The sequence below is a fragment of the Bubalus bubalis genome, chromosome 15, assembly GCF_019923935.1.
Source record: "Bubalus bubalis isolate 160015118507 breed Murrah chromosome 15, NDDB_SH_1, whole genome shotgun sequence".
NCBI lineage: Eukaryota > Metazoa > Chordata > Mammalia > Artiodactyla > Bovidae > Bubalus > Bubalus bubalis.
Window position 1 is genome coordinate 9,436,881 of NC_059171.1, and position 19,896 is coordinate 9,456,776.

Sequence of the window (19,896 nt, forward strand, 5' to 3'; positions counted from 1 at the left end):
CTTGTCCTGCTGTCCTGGGAGTGCTCCTTTCACTAGGAAATCTCTCGGTGGGTGCCATGTCCTGCCCCACTGTCTCAGGAAGGCAAAGATACCTCTTCACATTAAATGCATTGATACTAGGAAATCTGCCAGTGAATGTCAGGACCTGTCCCACTGTCCTAGGAGGGTGCAGACAGCTTTGCCCACCAGCAGATTCTGCCAGAGGACTACAAGACCAGTCCTGCTGTCCCAGGAGTGCACTGAAATCTCTTGCTACTAGGAAATCCATCAGTGGGTGTTAGAGCCTGCCCTGTTATCCCAGGAGATGCAAATAACACTTGCTACTAGGAAATTCACCACTGGGGTGTCTGGATCTGCCATGCTGTCCTGGGGTGGTATAGATGGCTACCCACCACCCACCAGAAAATTTGCCCAGATGAGGGGTTGAAGCCACACCTGAGACCCAAGGACTATGTAACGAATAAAGAAGAGTTAAAATCTCTCCTCACAGTTGCATGACTGTGGAGTTAAACCTCTACTAATGGTTTCCTAAATCTGGCACTTGCGAAACACCTGAAAAGACAAGTGGTCTTACAGCCGGGAGTGGTCTGACTTTGGCAGCTGGGGGCTCTGTGGGCATGTACACCTGGGAGTTGAGCCAGACCAGAGTCTGAACTGCCTCCATAGCTCCCACAATGTGTCCAGGGGCATGACTACTTCAGGTCTAGGGCCTGACCTCAGTGAAGCTGTGCTGGTCTCCGAGAGACAACAATGCCTGAGAGTCACCAGGTCCAATTGCAGGCATACGCCAAGCTAAGGCGGACTGAGAGCGGTGCCAACAGCAGTGTACTTTGTGAGCCCAATAAGCAAAGGAGACACAGCAGAGCACATTTACAGATGAACCCTCTAGAGGAGAAATACTCAGTGGCTTCTGTCCAGGTGGGAGTGCTCCTTTCCCCCCTACCTTGCACTGTGGATGAGAATCTTAGCTAAGAAAAAGATGTGGAGCCTCTACTCCAACAACTGCGGAGCAGATACTTCCCCTAACAGGGCAGTGACACAGAGCAAAGGAGAGGCCCTATTCAACACCCATGACCAGCTCTGCTCACCACACCAATAAAACCCCCTATCAATGGGATAATGACCCAAGCCTCTGGAGTGACCTTACGTTTGGGGTCAGACACCAGAAACAAGAGGAAATATGATCCTGCAGCCTGTGAAAAGGAGACCACAAACACAATAAGCTTGATAAAATGAGATGACAACAAATTTGAAGATGAAGAAGCCAGATAGAAAGCTATAAGAACAACTGAATGAAGGGGAGATAGGCAATCTACCTGAAAAATAATTCAGAGTAATGATAGTAAAGATGATCCAAGGCCTCAGAAAAAGAATAGAGGCATGGATCAAGAAGACACACGAAAAGTTTTTTAAAAACCCAGAAGTACTAAAGAACAAACAAATGGAGATGAACAAGACAATAACTGAAGTGAAAAAATTCACTAGAGGAAATCAATAGCAGAATAACTGAGGCAGAAGAATAGATAAATTACTTGGAAGACAAAATGGTGGAAATCAATGTCATGAACAGAATAAAGAAAAGAAGAATAAAAAGGAATGAGGACAGTCTCAGAGACCTCTGGGATAATCTTACATGCATCAATATTCAAATTATTCTACTCCCAGAAGAAGAAAAAGAGATGGCCTGAAAAAACATTTGGAGAGACTATAGTCAACAAATTCCCTAACATTGGGGAAGGAAATAGTCACTCAACTCCAGGAAGAACAGAGAGTCCCATACAGTATAAACCCAAGGAGAAACACATCAAGTCACATAACAATCAAACTAACAAAAATTAAATACCAATAAAAATATTAAAAGCAGTAAAATAAAAACAACAAGAAACACAAGGGAATATCTATAGGGTTATCAGCTGATTTTTCAGCAGAAACTCTGCAGGCCAGCAGGGACTAGCAGGATATATTTAAAATGATGAAAGGGAAAAGCCTACAACCAAAAATACTCAACCCAGTGAGACTGTCACTTAGATTTGATGGAAAAATCTAAAGCTTCATAGACAAACAAAAGATAAGAGAATTCAGCACTACAAACCAACTTTACAACAAATGCTAAAAGAACTTCCCTACGTGAGAAACACAAGAGAAGAATACAAAAGACTAAGGGAAGAAAAAGGCCTACAAAAATAAGGCTAAAGCAACGAAGAAAATGGCAATAGGAACATACATATTGATAATCACCTTAAATGTAAATGGATTAAGTGCACCAACCAAAAGACATATACAGGCTGGGTGGATATGAAAACAAGACCTATATATATGCTGTCACTTCAAACCTAGGAACACATACAGACTGAAAGTCATGAGATGGAAAAAGATACTTCATAAAAAAGGGAATCAAAAGAAAGATGGAATAGCAATACCCACATCAGAAAAAATAGACCTTAAAATAAAGACTGTTACAAGGGACAAAGAAGGACACTACATAATGATCAAAGGATCAATCAAAGAGGATAAAACAATTGTAAATATTTATGCACCCAACGTACGAACATCTCAGAGTGTAAGGCAAATGCCAATAGCCATAAAAGGGGAAATTGACAGTAATACAATAACAGTGGGGGAAATTAAACACCCTACTTACAGCAATGGATAACCCATCCAGAAAGAAAATTAAGATGGAAGCACAAGCTTTAAATGACACATATTTACAAGACAACTTTAATTGATATTTATAGGACATTCCATCTGAAAGCAGCAGAGTACACTTGCTTTTCAATGTTCAACTCTGTGATCTCATGGACTCTAACAAGCCCGGATCCCCTTCCTCTACTATCTCCCAGAACTTGCTCAGATTTATATCCATTGAGTCAGTGATGCTATCTAGCCATCTCATCCCCTGCCACCCCTTTCTCCTTTTGTCTTCAATCTTTCCCAGCATCAGGGTCTTTTCCCATGAGTTGGCTCTTCGCATCAGGTGGCCAAAGTGTTGGAGCTTCAGCTTCAGCAACAGTCCTTCTAGTGAATATTCAGGATTTAATTTCCTTTAGGTTTGACTCATTTGATCTTCTTGCAGTCCACAGGACTCTCAAGAGTGTTCTTCAGAAATCTCATAAGAAATCAGAAATCAGTTACAAGGAAAAACCTAAAAAGCATAAACACATGGATTATTGAATAAATGAAAGAGAAAATATTAAAAAATACCTATAAAACTTAAGTGAAAACGTGATGACCCCAAATCTATGGGATGCAGCAAAATCAGTTCTAAGAGGGAAGTTTATAGCGATGTAATCTTATCTCAAAGAACAAGAAAAATCTCAAGTAAACAAACTAACCTTATATGTAAAGCAAGTAGACAAAAAAGAATAAGCAAACCCAAAGTTAATAGAAGGGACATAATCATAAAAATCAGAGCAGAAATAAATGAAATAGAGACAAAACAATAGTAAAGATGAACGAAACTAAAAGCTAGTTCTTTGAGAAGACAAACAAAATTGATAAATCTTTTGTTGTAATTGTTCAGTCTCCAAGCCATGTTCAACTCTTTGAGACCCCATGGACTGAAGCACACCAGACTCCCCTGTCTGTCACGATTTACCTATGCTTGCTCAGATTCATGTCAATTGAGTCAGTGATTTAATCTAACCATCTCATCTTCTGCTGTTCCCTTCTCCTTTTGCCTTCAATCTTTTACCCTTTACAAACCCTTCCAAAAATTTTCAGATGAAGGAATCCTCTCAACTTCTTGCTATGAGGCTACCATCACCCTGATAGCAAAATCAGACAAAGACATCACAGAAAAAGCAAATTATAGGCCAATATCACTAGTGAACATACACACAAAAATCCTCAATGAAATACTAGGAAACAGAATACAACAACACATTAAAAGGATCATACACCATGATCAAATGGGATTTATCCCAGGGATGCAAGGATTCTTCAATATATTCAAATCAATCAATGTGATACACCATATCAACAAATTAAAGAATCAAATCTATATGATCATCTTAATAGATGCAGAAAAATATCTTGACAAATTTAACACCATTTTATGATTAAAACAGATTTATGATTTCTCCAGAAAACAGGCATAGAAGGAACTTAACTCAACATAATAAAGATCATATACAACAAACCCACAGCAAACATCATTCTCGATGGTGAAAAGCTGAAAAAAATTTCTTCTAAGCTCAGAAATAAGACCAGGATGTTCATTCTTTCCACTATTATTCAACATAGTTTTGGAATTCTTAACCACAGCAATCAGAGAAGAAAAAGAAATACAAGGAATCCAAATCAGAAAAGAAGTAAAATTGTCACTATTTGCAGATGACATGATATTGTATGTATGTATGGATGTGAGAGTTGTACTATAAAGAAAGTTGAGTGCTGAAGAATTGATACTTTTGAACTGTGGTGTTGGAGAAGACTCTTGAGAGTCCCTTGGACTGCAAGGAGATCCAACCAGTCCATCCTAAAGGAAATCAGTCCTGAATATTCATTGGAAGGACTGATGCTGAAGCTGAAACTCCAACACTTTGGTCACCTGATGCGAAGAACTGACTCATTTGAAAAGACCCTGATGCTGGGAAAGATTGAAGGTGGGAGGAGAAGGGGATGACAGAGGATGACATGGTTGGATGGCATCACCGACGCAATGGGCATGAGTTTGAGTAGCCTCCAGGAGTTGATGATGGACAGGGAAACCTGGTGTGCTGCAGTCCATGAGGTCACAATGAGTTGGACATGACTGAGTGACTGAACTGAACTGATGATACTGTACATAAGAATCCTGAAGATGCTACCAGAAAATTACTAGAGCTCATCAAAGGATTTGGTAAATTTTCAGGATGCAAAGTTAATACACAGAAATCTTTTCCATTCCTATATGTTAACAATGAAGGATCAGAAAGAGAAATTTAGGAAACATTATCATTTACCATTGCAACAAAAGAATAAAATACCTAGAAATAAACCTACCTAAGGAGGCAAAATTTTGTACTCAGAAAACTATAAGATATTGATGAAAGATATCAAAGATGACACCTACAGGTGGAGAGATTTACCAAATTCTTGGATCAGAAGAATCAATATTGTGAACATGATTAGGCTACCCAAAGTAACTTACAGATTTGATGCAATGCATATCAAGTTACCAATGGCATTATCCCAGAATTAGAACAAAAAAAATTACAGTTTGTGTGAAGACACAAAGGACCTTCCATAGTCTAAACAATCTTAAGAATGAAAAACAGAGCTGGAGGAATCAGGCTCCCTGACTTGAGACAATATTACAAAGCTACTGTAATACAGTATGCTACTGGCACAAAAACACAAATATAAATCAACAGAACAGGATATAAAGTCCAGAGATAAGCTTGGGCACCTATGGTCACCTAATCTATGACACAGGAGGCAAGAATATACAATAGAGAAAAGACCGTCTATTCAATAAGTGCTGCTGGGAAAACTGTACAGGTACTTGCAAAAAATGAAATTAGGACACTCCCTAATACCACACACACACACACACACCCTCAAAATGGATTAAAGAACTAACCAGACGGCAAAAAATTCTTAGTGGAAAACCTAGGCAGAATGCTCTTTGACATAAATCACAGCAAGATCTCTTTTGATCCCTCTCCTAGAATAATGGAAATTAAATCCTAACTGGTTAGGCTAAATAACCTTGATTATATCTCAATGGATTGTATCTACTAATATATTATTAAGGATTTTTACATATATGTTGAATTCTAGTTATCTTTTCTTATGGTGTTTTGTCTGGCTTTATTATTACACTAATAATGGATCACAGAATAAGTTGGGAAGTGTGACTAGTGAGCCCAGTGCCAGGTTTTGATATGGATAGGTCACTTGACACCTGAATGGGTTATGACACATGACTGGAGTAACAGCAGTGAAGAAGCATGGCATAAGGAAGTAGATGGCAGAGATCCTTATTCTACAATGATGTGTTCTTGATTTCATTGCTTCACATGAGGCCATCCAATTCTTTATTTTGAGGGTTTCTGATTATACTATAAGGATGGGACAGATGTTGTCCAGAGCCTTGCTATTAGAAATATGCAAAAAAATATAAGCTAGATGCCAGCATCTCTGACATCACCTGGGAGCTTGTTAGAAACACAGGTTTTTAGGCCTCAATCAGATTGGAAACATTACAGAAGTTGTTCTAATTACAAACATTAGGTGTTTCATGGAATTGAAAAGTCAAGAAGGAAAACAAGGGTCCAGTCAAATATAACTGTAGGTATGAGACTTTCCCCTCTTGTCATCTTGGATTTGTGGCAACTTTATCTGGATATTGAACACACAGTATTCATGGATTGTTTTCATAAAGCAACATTATTTTGTACTCTCATTCTCCTTTTGTCTTTAATTACTGGTGTTAGTTTTCCATGATTGGATGAAAATCTGGCATTACCATGACTCTCAGGCCAGGCACTTTCTAGTATATTTAAATCAGAAAAGTCTCAACTCAGAAATTAGAATGTCCAGGTCCTCCACTCCAGTGCATGTCTTCCTTCTCATCCCACAACTAGGAGGGGCTGTCATAGTGAGCAGTCACCCCTGGAAGAGGACAGTGTGGTCAGTTTCTTCCCTCTTTTTTTGGATCAACTTGTCCCCTGCTTGATGGCTGTTGATTTTTCATGAGGGAAGGTTGGGGCAAGGAGGTGAGAGGTGATACGGAAAGAGGACAGAGAAGAAATATAATAAAGCTTTCCTTTCCCTCGTACCATCTTGCTCCCAGTTTGGCCGAATTTCAGTTACTCTGTGCTGAGGCCTGTTTGGGCCTTTAAATATTCCTCTTGGACACAGCGTCCCTATCTCATGTGGTCTTGAAAATTTTGCCTCAACAAATTGTAGGGATACAGGCCACTTCTGGCTCTGCAACACATCTCAACCTTGGAGCAGCCAGCCAGCCTGTCTACCTTTATATTGAACAGGCAAAATGTGACATGAGTCCACTGTAAATGTTCCAACTGCAGGAGGTGCAAATTAAGTACTTCAAGAGGTCTTGGGAAGCCCTTCTCATTAGGCCTCAGAATGGTGGAATTCACAGCACACTGTATTTCATTCTCGGAGTTTATTTCTAAAATTCCTTCCAGATCTCCATGTAGCCTGGCCCAAATTGTAAAGCAGGTAAAGAGCTAATATTCATGAAACCAATTTTCAGATGTTTTCCTTTGTATATTTATATCTTGTGTGTGTATATATATATATATATATATATATATATATATACCTATCTTGACCTTTCAATTCCATGAAACACCTAATGTTTGTATTTAGAACAACTTGTAATGTTGGTGACTGTCACAGAGCACATGGCTGCCATGCACGTGGGCTTGTTCATGAACCGGTAAGACCTGCCACGGCCAACAGGAGGTGTGGTAGAACAGGGGAGAAGCTGAAAGAACTGTAGCTCTCTTGAAGTAGATAGAGATTGTGAATTAATGAAATTTTGGTACAAATGTGTGTGAGGTCTCATTTGTTACTCAAAGAATTATAAGGCCTAAAAAAAAATGGGTTTAGAATTATAAGGTCAGTTTCATCAATAACTGAGTGGAGTTGATGAATATTGAGAAGAAACTAAAAAAATAGGATTTAAAGTCATCAAGAATAGGTCAAGCTTGCTAAGGAATCATAAAAACTCATGAAAGAGCAAAATTTGCTCCTTTTTTTCTTCTGTCTCGCTCATTCTGAGTGGAGGAAGCACTGCAGTGATTATTTTAGTCTCAAACCACTGACATATGGTGAACAGAACACATAGAAGCTAACTTTAACCTTTTCATCTCCCAGAAATGGTTGCATCTTTTTCAATGGAATTAGCATTAATGCATATGCACCTTTAAAATATCTGTTAACATTAACCACTCTTACTGTGACATTTCTTTCTCTATGTATCAACGCCATTTTTGAATTTTCATATTTGTTCTGCCAACTTTCAAAAATTCTTAATCTCTTTCCATTCTTTGCATTTCCTTTCTCACCTTATTCACTTTTCAAAATGAAAAGGAAAGAATATTTGCAGGGAAAAAAGCATACAACTTTCTTCAAATGTTTTCCCACTAGCCAAAAACGACGTTTGCTTTACTTTTCCTTTGGACAGATATGTCATTTGAGTTAACTGCATGAAGACTCAGTCCCGTGTAAATACTTTGTGTTCAGTTTAATGTCTCAGTGTCTGAATCTAAGTCTGGGAAGACAGGGAAAGTATCATCAGAGATGTTTGGGCTGTAGGCCAAAGAAGAGAATCAGATTGCCACATGAAACACCACTCAAAACTGAGAACAGGACTCATCTGTGAAACATATGTTTGGAGAAGAAAAGTGCTTTTCTTCTTTGTAGTAGCATTACCTTTGATACATTCCCCATTTGGCAGTCTTGACTAATAAAACATTAAAAAAAAAAATCTTGTGAAATTCTTGGTTTTCATCCTTACCTGCTTTAAACCCATCAGATTCAGCAATTTTCTTTTCTGAAAATTATGATTAGTGGTCATTAACAGAGGTGTGTAGGGCACATATGTGCTGATGTGAAGTCAGGTGAAGCAGACTTAAGTGTTTCTGGAGGATGGAGAGGTTGAGGTTAGCTTCTGTCCATTTGACTAACCATATGTCAGTAAAGCATGACTGAAATAAATGGGGCACACGAGTACAGTCTTCAGTCAAACAACATGATTCAGTTTATTACCAAGGTGAAAGCAGGGACCAGTGGCCGCCATGCTGTGAAATTGCATTTTCTGCTAATTTGTGCCACCTCTCTGAACTGAGGAGCGAGGTCATGTCCTATCACCTTAAACAGATACGCAAGTCGGTGGAGGCCTTCCAGGCAGCAGCATCTGGGTGACACTTCCCAGTACAAAAAGGGCCCCAGGAACTGAGCCTCAAACAACAGCACATCTGTTTCAGATGTGGAAATGTGGTGTTCACGTGAGCATGTCCTTGATGACTGTTTAGTTGCTGATTTCAAATTTCATTGTTTTTCAGGAGTATTGGTATAATGGCTGTAATTGCATTTTGTGAGCAGTATTCTAAAGGATGCATGTTTCTCAGAGGGAGCGTATTTTGGGAACTGGTCAGGTATACCCTGGATATAAAATCTGTGCTTTTGAAATACAGTATGTATATATCTTATAATTACTCAATGAACAAGTTCATAGCATTTTCTAGTTTCCGATATGAGAAGAATTAAATGTCTTTCCCTGTTTTGTTCTGGTTTGGGAGCTCTTTTCAGTTCATTGACCTCAAAAAAAAAAAAAAAAAAAAGAAGGTAAATTGATAAAGCAATTGCCTTAGTGACAGATAAATGAAAATTTACACCAAAATATTCTATTGACGCATTCAGGAAAGTTGGTGATCTCCTGGGACTGAGTCAGATGTGGGACCAGAGGTTAAACACCTCTTATTAATGGATCTTTGGAAGAGTAGCTACTTAAAAATGAAATAATTCATCTGGTGAGTTAACTGAGCTTCAAGTTAGCCCCCAAATGCTAGGCTTATACTTGCTGTCCAAATTAATTACCTCCAAATGATAGCTTGGATGACTTGCTTCAATTCAGGCAAGAAGGACAGAAAACAAAAGAATAGGAGAGCCAAGTGGAAAAACAATAGAATGAAAATTCTCATGATGATGAGTGCAAAACAAAGCCAAAGGTGTCTCAGCACAACAGTGATGTACCTACCATTGCTGTATATTTATCTCCGCAGATAATTTATCTCCACAGAGAGTATACTGTTTGAAAGAAGCTTGAGCAGTCTTGGCTGTAATGTCTGCATAATATATATTGTCAGAGTTAGAGTGGAAATCACATGCTTACCTTTTCCCATTTGATCGCTAATACACAAGAGTTGACTTCCCTGGTAGCTCAGATGGTAAAGCATCTGCGTACAATGCTGGAGACCTGGGTTCAATCCCTGGGTCGGGAAGATCCTCTGGAGAAGGAAATGGCAACCCACTCCAGTACTTTTGCCTGGAAAATCCCATGGACGGAGGAGCCTGGTGGGCTGCAGTCAGTCTGTGGGGTCGCAAAGAGTTGGACAGGGCTAAGCAATGTCACTTTCGCTTTTGCTTTCACACAAGAGTTAAATTGAACAGAAACTTAGAGTGGTCAGAATACGGTGGCTGCAAATTTTGAGGATAGAACTTCAAATATTCCAAAATAAGTGATTTTTAAATAGTGAAAGAATTTTGCTGTGAAGACTGAAGCACCAAATACAGTTTCAGCCCAGGCAGAAGAATGGGAATAACAAAACTCAGCAGGAGCCAGTCTCAGAACTGGCTTTTCAGGACCAAGGAGGAATCAAGGGAAATGAGGCAGCGCTCAGGAGTCGGTCAGTTCTGCCTTTGAAGACTGACCTGCAGCTTCCCCAGACTTCAGAATCCTCATCAGTCATGTCTGACTTCTGTCTCAGAGTCGAGCTATGATATTAATATTAACAATCCTATTATTCTTAGTCCACAGGTTAGAAGGGTGAGGCCCAGAGAATTCTTTCACAATGTGTACATATATCAAATCATCACATTGCATGCTTTAAATATCTTAACCTGGTTAAAGGCTGGGAATGAGTGAGGACTGAGCAGGAGATGGACCCACGACAGTCTGACCCCCGCACGCGTTCTCAGCAGACATTCTCTACCACCTTTCAATGATGTCAATAATTAACAGCACACTCAAAAGTGTCAGTAACGCTAAAGGTGTTACTTTGAGTTTCCAAGATGTGTAGAATGGCATGTGTGATTAATAAGCTTTCCAATGCAGGTTCGACTGAAACAAGCTAGGTTCCTAATTGTGCACAAAATTTGATTTTCAGAAGGAAAGATCCTTAATTAAAACTATCGTTTTAAATTTTAGTATCTCTTTTCTTGTATTTAATTATTTTGTGATCGCTGAAGTAATAAATACTGGGTTGGCCAAAAAGTTCAAATGGGTTTTGAACAGAACCCAAAACAAAATGTTTTTTTTTTTCTGTCAGATGTTACAGAAAATCCAAGAAAACTTTTTGGCCAACCCAATACTTACTTTACAAATTTGAGGAAGGCAAGAAAATAGATAGTGGAAATAAGCAAAAATCACATAGTTCTGGCAGCTAGATGAAATTATTTTAAATATTTTGTTGGATTGTCCTATTGCATGTATGCTGTATGTACGCTTAGGGTGTCAATGTATGTGTGTAGATGCTAGAAAGATACTTGTCCAAGATTTCACAAAACTGAAAGATAAAACTAAGATTTTAACTCAGGTCTGCCTGAAATAGATTTTTGGATATATAAATATGTACATATCCCCAAACACATATTTCTTTGTATAACACGTAAAATTTTACTTAAATATTATTGCTATTCATTACAGTATGCATCTAGTCTTCAAAGATGACTTTTGCATTTATCTCAAGTTTTATATCCATTCTAGAAATTATGTAGATACATTTTAACCTATCTCATTGTTCACTTCCCTTCTCTAGATCTATAGTTATCCATTCTTGAGTTTTTTTTTTTTAACTACTTTGTTGAGGTATAATTGACAAAAATCATATTTTAAGTATTCACAGCTTGATGAGTTTGGAGATAAGTATATATAATATCCATGAACCATCACCACAATCTATATCATAAGCATACTCATCGCCTCATCACCTCCAAAAGTTTCCTCCTGTTCTCTTTTTTTTCCAGCTTTATTGGGGTATCATTGACAAAACTGTAAGATATTTTAAGCATACAATGTGATGATTTGATATATATACACATTAAGAATTCTCCCCATCAAATTAGTTAACATGTTTATCATTTCATAATTTTACCTTTTGTGTGTGTGTGAGAATGAGCACATTCTACTCTCAGCAAATTTTGATTATAGAATATTGTTATCAACTATAATAAAGTTAGCACCTCAGATCTTATTTATTTTATAACTTAAAGTTTGTACCCTTTATCAACCTGTCCCTGTTTGTCCTACTCCCCAACTCAAGTGGCTTCCCAGGTGACACAGCAGTAAAGAATCTGCCTGCCAATGCAGGAGATGCGGGTCTGATCCCTGGGCCGGGAAGACCCCTGGAGGAGGAAATGGCAACCCACTGCAGTATTCTTGCCTCAAAAATTCCATGGACAGAGGAGCCTGGCAGGCTAGAGTCTATGATGTCACAAAGAGTGGGACACAACTGAGCAAACACCCACGTGCAAACTCTAGTAGCCACTTCTCTATTCTTTTCTTCTTTTCAACTTTCTATTTTTAAAGATTTCACATAAGTGATACCATGTGATTTTTGTCTTTCTTTCTGGCTTATTTTTCTTAGCATAATGACCTCCAGGTTCATCCATGTTATAAGAAATGACATAATTTCCTTTGTATATAATTATAAATATAAATGAAAATATACATATATATCTATAATGTATATATAAATATGACATCAGGGCTTCCCTTGAAGCTCAGTCAGTAAAGAAACTGCCTGCAATGCAGGAGACCTGGGTTTGATTCCTGGGTGGGGAAGATCCCCTGGAGAAGGAAATGGCAACCCACTCCAATATTCTTGTCTGGAGAATCCCATGGGCAGAGGAGCCTGACAGGCTACAGTCTAAGAGGTGACAAGAGTGGGACTCGACTTAGCAACTAAAACCATAAAACCACTAAATCTGAGATACTAGTACAAATGTTCCTTCAGGATAATGATTTCCTTTTCTTTGGATGTATACTCAGAAGTGGGATTGCTGGATGATATGATAGTTCTTTTTTTTTTAGTTTCTTGAGGAAACTCCATACTGATTTCCATAGTGGCTACACCACTTTACATTCTTACCAACAATATACAAGGTTTTGCTTTGTTTTCTCTTCACATTTTCAACAGCATTCATTATCTTTTCTCTTTTTGATAATAGATATCCTAACAGGCTTGAATTGCCTTCTTCACTTATTTTATTTTACTTTTATTTTATGAATGCTAATCATAAAATCTACCTTCTTAGTAAATTTTAAGTATACTGTATAGTATTGCTAATTGTGGGCACAATTTGAATTTCTTATTTTGATTAGTGTCAACTTCTTAGAGGGCATGTTCAAATATTGTTCAGAAAATACTTAAAGGCTATATTTTCTGACTCCCTTGGATGTCTGAAATATTAGGTGTCTGGACACAGTGATGAACATCTTAAATACATGTCCTATATCCACTGGATCTGATCTTGCTTCTCATCAAGATATTGATTTCTTTACCTTGTTCCTCAGAACTCTATATGGAAATATTTAATCTGTCCTCCACTAAATCCACTCTCAGTTGTATCCAGTATATCATAGAAAGACTACATTATAATTTTAATTGAAAATCATCTTTCACATAATGAATTTTATCTGAGATATTTTTTATTTATGGCTTAATACTGTATTTTATTTGATTTACTGTATAGTTTGTATAGGAAGGTCCAAATTAAAAAATTTAGAAATATAGTACGGCACTTATGGTAATCTCAGGACTTTTTTTTTTAATTGTTGTATAATTTTCAAAAGCATGGTGATTTCTTTCTGCTTATCCTTGCATGGGGAAGTCCGTGGTAACTAAGGATTGACTTAAAGTAAGTTTGGAATTGAGACTGATGTGGGTCTCTGTCTAATTCTTTTATTTTCAAATAAAAAGGATTAAAAAAAAAAACCCACCATAGTTTTATTTGGCTACCTCTGGTATTCTGTAGACTGGGGTGGAAAGGGAGTTGAAGTCAGAACACTGGGCAGTCATTGTAGGTGAACTCGCCTCTGGTCGAGAGCATTTCCCATTCTGCGGTGCTTGATCTCTCCTCACTTCTAGCCACTGCCTCTCTGAGTTAAGGGCTGTCAGTGATATCCTCCTGGGTCTCCTCCATCTGCTTTCAAATACTCTTTTATTATAAGACATTAATAATTAAATGACTGTACTCAACTCACTATCTTGCCCAGAAGTCCAGAACTATGGCATGTACATTAAAATTTAAGTTGTGAGATAGGACTTGGGAGTCAGATAACCTGGTTATACCTCTTTTAGCTATGTGCCTTTTCAAAAATGATCTAACTCTTCTGAGGCTCAGTCTCCCAATTTGTAAATTGAGAGAGACTATTTTCTCTTCTGCAAGCTGCTGGAAGGCTTCTGTGAGATACCTACCAAGGCACCACCAGTCCATGGCAAAAACCTCCAATCAACAGCGCTGTGATTTCTGGCTGAGCCAGACTTCCTGTTGTTGTTTAGTTGCTAAGTCTTGTCCGAGTCTTTTGTGACCCTGTAGACTGTAGCCTGCCAGGTTTCTCGTCCATGGGATTCCTCAGGCAGGAATACTGGAATAAGTTGCCCTTTTCTTCTCCAGGAGACTCCTACTAGAATCAAAGCATGCCACAGACCCACCACTTCTGATCAACATTCAGTGCCTTCTTTAGTTACTAGCCCCTGTGACGCTTTGGTATTTTGCACAGCTCTTAGTGAGCACTTAGTCACCACTTGCGCTCAGTAGGTACTCAATAAATGCTTTAAAAAATAGTGTAAATAAACCTATTAATAATTTGGGGTGCATTTGGGGATTCAGTGAGTCGTCTTCTGAGACAGTTTCTCATGTCTTGTTTTTAGTTAGCTTTCCCACCTGGATGCATTTTAATAGGAAGAGAATTAAAGTATAAGGCCACTGGGAGTGAGAGCCTGAGGAGCAACGAAACTAAAGAGAGGAATGAGGGAATGTTATTTGTTATGAGCATGATATAAAGAACAGGAAGTCCTGGATGTACCCCCTACCTCTTTTTTGCACATGACCCATCCCCTGTGAAATCCGTAGAAATCTTGTCCTTTCCTGAACTCTGACACTAATTCCTGCCCTACATGGCCCTGGACGTGGGAAATAGAAGGAAAAGGTGGATTTAATGAAGTTGTTTCTGTCACCAAACAGTGCTGTGATTTCTGTTTCAGTTGTCTTTGTGCTGTATCCTGTCATTACCCAGCCATATGGTGTTAAGAAACACACTCTAAAATGTGATTTTATAAAAAACTACTTTGCAGTTGTAATGAGTAATGGTGATCTGCTTCACAGCTAGAAATGCATGACAGTGGCTCCCATGGTATCACCAAACTTCAACATGCATTAGAGAACCAGGAGAGAGGAAGAAAGGAAGCGGATCTCTCCTCCCATCTTTATATAAACCACAGTGGGTACCTCCAATAGTTTAAGTCAGAAGGGAGCACTGGGGCAGTAGTCATCATGAGGCCATCAGATGCCTGAGCAAAGCTTTTAGAACTGCCCCTCTCCATGGCTCGTTATTCCACCTTTAAAGTTGAATCTGTGTGTCTAGACTTAGACTAGGCCATCTTAGCTTCCCTCCAGCCACAAGGCTCATTACAACTGAGGCCTGCAGCATCTCCTTCTCGTTGGCTCTCCAGCCCCATCAATCAGGTAAGACATAGCTGACACTGAGCTGGAGAAGTTTGAGTTGGATTAACTGATCCTCTCCATTAAGCAAAAATGATTAGGAGAAACTGCCCTAATAGGCTGGGTTTTCCACGTGTGTAAACATCCTGGGAGAGATTTCTCCATCTTTGCGGTAGATTAGTTGCATTGACTGCTGGTAAAGAATCTGCCCACAATGCTGGAGACCTGGGTTCGATCCCTGGGTTGGGAAGATCCCTTGGAGAAGGGAAAGGCTACCCACTCCAGTATTCTGGCCTGGAGAATTCCATGGACTGTATAGTCCATGGGGTCACAAAGAGTCGGACACGACTGAGTGACTTTCACTTCACTCATGGCCTCACTAACATTTACTCACTAACTCACTAACATTTACAGACTGCAGGAAGAACCCCAGCTATAGTGGCCATCTCCTCTGCCCTAGAATTCAAGATGTGAGGATGCTGAAGGGTAGTATTTCTGGAACACTCTTGCTCTGATGCCAACTTACACAGCTAGTTGACCTCAGATTCCTCATCTTCAAAATGAAAGTAATGGACTAGATGCCTTTCTAAGGCTGTCAGGCTTTGACATTTTATGAGTTGATGATGCATAAATTTGCTCAAACATTACTTTGTATATTGCTTGCTATCTTTCTAGCCATTAATACAACCCACAGATATAAAATGACAAAATCCCTTCACCCTGTTAAAAGATAGATTGAGGCATATTAAAAATGTTATCTATTGGAATCAGGCAGCACCAGACCATAAGTGGTAGCAATGCTGTACCAACTGGAGCTGGGGAGAAACTTTATAGAGAAGAAAGAAAGAAAAGTGAAGTCTCTCAGTCGTATCCAACTCTTTGTGACCCCATGGACTGTAGTCTACCAGGCTTCTCCATCCATGGGTTTTTCCAGGCAAGAAGCGATCGAACCCAGGTATCCCACATTGTGGACAGATGCTTTACCTCTGAGCCACCAGGGAAGCCCTTTATAGAGAAGAGGCTGAAGCAAAGTAAGGAAATTATTGATTGGCTATAGCTTAAAGCCTGGTTGGCTCTTTGTGACTGGTTATTCCCAGGTTTCAGTTTCCTAACCCTGTGGCATTTACAGGCTTGGATTTGGGTTTTACTTGTGCAAGCTGCCTAGCATTAGAGCCCCACTCAGTCTAATGGTATCCTTGGTTAATCAACGTTAACACCACTCACTTTTTCTTTGGAGGAAAAGCTCAGACTAAGCTGCTCTTATCCTCCTGAGGCAGAGGAAGCTCTGACCCTGAGACCTGGGTTTTCCCGTAGCGGTTGCTCTACATTCTGTCTTTTTTTTTCTTTAACTTATAACGGGTTTGCCTTTTATCAGCTAAATAACAAAGGGAAGTCTGCTTAAAACCCTTGAACCAGTTTCCATGTTTATAAAGTGAGAGTTGGTTTTTTGTAAAGATAGAACTCATGTATGAAAAGTGCCTGGGAACGCAGCAGGTCCTGGATAATCCATAGACAGGCATCTGCGCTGTGACATTGGGTAATTCACTCTCCCTCCATTCCTGTTTCTTCACATTTAACGGGTGGAGCAAGGGCTGGATGAGCTCATAACCTGCCCTAGTCCCCATTTCTCGGGTTTTTGCAGAGTCCTAGGGTGCCAGCGAAATATATTCTATTTATCTGATGCATTTCAGCCTCACTTCCTCAATTTGGGGTCTCCATACAGTTTTACTTTTGGAAACACTTTTTCTGTGACAAAAGTTTTGTAAAAATACAGGATAATTGTTAAAGTTTCTCTCTTTTGACAGTAATTCAATGCCTTTAACAAAATTTATGATCCTTTCGTACCTAAATGTTTATATGTGTTGTTAAACCATAATGTAAAAATATATAAACATTTTCACATGTTCTACCAGATCAAATATGGTATGTATGATAATAATTAGAACCACCAACCTAGCATATTGTGAAAAAGTTTCACATATGCATTTAATTTTAGTTTCTGATTTTCAAATATGCATTCAGGGAAAGGAGGAAGTGGCTTTCTACTTAACTTCTTTGCTGCTAACAGAACATGCGTGTGTTTTGGCAAGTTTCCTAGGGAACATCTGTCTAAAAGGGAACACGGGGGAGTTAATCCACCTCTACCAAGCCAGGGGAACTGCTTTATGTCCCATGCTATCTCTGTTAAACTTCTTAACTGTGTATCCCTTTGAGCAGAGCCACGAAACTCATCTCTTTGAATAAAAAAGCAGATCATAAGCAAGACTCAAACTGGTTTATTTACAGAAGAACTCAGTTGGTAAACAACTTAGACTCTTTTTCCAAAAGAATTATTTGTAGAAAACTCCAGTGCTGGGGTGGTGATAGGGTTATGGGGTGGGGTTTGTAAATGGCTTGCGGATGTTTCCAATGAGTCATACAAAAGGAATGAATGGAAAAAAGCTCCTTAGAATTGGGTAGTGGGGGTGGAGAAGGGATGGGATGGAGAATGAAGCAAGATAGCACTTTGACATTGCCTCAGTTCTGGTTGGAGGAAGCATGATGAAGGATTTGAAAAAAAAAAAAAAATAATAAAGAGTCCAACAACTTAGAGGAACTGGCTGGACAGCTCTAAATAGAATGGGATTGGGTCTTCCCTTTCTCAGCTAGGTTTGACTGCTGCTGCTGCTAAGTCGCTTCAGTCGTGTCTGACTCTATGCGACCCCATAGACGGCAGCCCACCAGGCTGTCCCGTCCCTGGGATTCTCCAGGCAAGAACACTGGAGTGGATTGCCATTTCCTTCTCCAGTGCATGAAAGTGAAAAGTGAAAGTGAAGTCGCTCAGTCATGTCCAACCCTCAGCGACCCCATGGACTGCAGCCTACCAGGCTCCTCCGTCCATGGGATTTTCCAGGCAAGAGTGCTGGAGTGGGGTGCCATCGCCTTCGGAATATGCTAACGGTTCACAGATGAAGAAAGACTAAGTGACAGAATGAATAGCTACAAGTTACTGGAAACTTAGTGGGAATGTTAGAATTTGAACTCAATGCCTTTCTCTAAATTCCGACGTTCATTTTTTAAACTGCATACAGAAGTTTTTCCCCACTTCATAATTAACCATTCCACAAACAAGGACATTTAAGACTGCGAGGGCAGGTAAAGGACAAGACACAAAGGTAAATTTGAACTTTGAATAACAATTTTTTTTTTTTTAATTTGCTACATCTGCTAACTCTGGTCAGACAGGAACGTAAATTGACAGAACACCACAACAAGACCAAATCGGGCAAGCTGGCCTAAAACAAGACAGATATAAAAGACAAAGCTAGAGAGAGAAATCATGTAAATGGGTAGAAACAGGAAACAGCAATCTCCTAAGGGAAGAACAAAGTGGCAGGGGCCTGGGCATGGCTGGTAAAGAAATATCAGGAGCTGAAAGATCTAGCAGAAAGAAGCCAAAGCTGAACAAGGGAGACAAGTAATTCAGCAGAACTTTGATAAAGTACATACAGAGGCCTCATCACCAGAGTGATTATATTAGTTTAGGCTGCCATAGCAAAGTACCACAGACTAGGTGGCTTTAGCAACAGAAATTCACTTCCTCACAATTCTGGAGGTTAGAAGTCTGAGATTGAAGCATTAGCAGGATTGATTTCTTCTGAGGTTTCTCTCCTTTGCTGGAGGATGGCCAAATCTTCCAGTGTCTTCTCATGGTCTTTTCTCTGTGAGCGTCTTATCTTTTCCTCTTGTTAAGATGCCTTGTCATGTTGCATTAAGGCCAACCCACATGACTTCAGGCCCTGTCTCTAAATACAGTAACATTTTGAACTACTGGGGGCTAGGACTTCAACATAGAATTTTAAGAGGACATAACTCTGTACATCACATGTTATACTTTCCAAATTGCTATCAATTCAGTTCAGTTCTGTGCCGGGGTCCAGCCCCGGTGGATCCAGGGAAACTCGAAGGTTAGACCGTGTCAGCTTCGATCAGGAAACAACTGCTAGATTAAATACTAACTAGACACTGATAGCAATGGCACCCCACTCCAGTACTCTTGCCTGGAAAATCCCATGGACGGAGGAGCCTGGTAGGCTGCAGTCCATGGGGTCGCTGAGGGTTGGACACGACTGAGCGACTTCACTTTCACTTTTCACTTTCATGCATTGGAGAAGGAAATGGCAATCCACTCCAGTGTTCTTGCCTGGAGAATCCCAGGGATGGGGCAGCCTGGTGGGCTTCTATCTATGGGGTCGCACAGAGTCAGGCACGACTGAAGTGACTTAGCAGCAGAGGCTTATAGAGTGGTTAAGTGAGGATAGCTCAGCAGGGAAATTCAGTGGAGAAAAGAGGCTGAATAACTTGGTTTACGCAGAAAGCCAATAAAATTTCAGACAAGAAATTTGCGTCATCTACGTAGGCTGCAGGCATCCTTCCGTTCTCCCAAAGGAGAGGAGACACTGAGGCCTCCCCGGTCGGATCTTAGAAGCCCAGGCAAAATTAGTAGGCTTGACG

At 39.6% G+C, this 19,896-nt stretch overlaps 1 pseudogene; it reads left to right on the top strand.

Moving 5' to 3' along the window:
- Positions 1–750: 750 nt before the first annotated feature.
- The window catches only part of LOC102395096, a 44,071-nt pseudogene continuing 24,925 nt past the window's right edge, over positions 751–19,896 (top strand).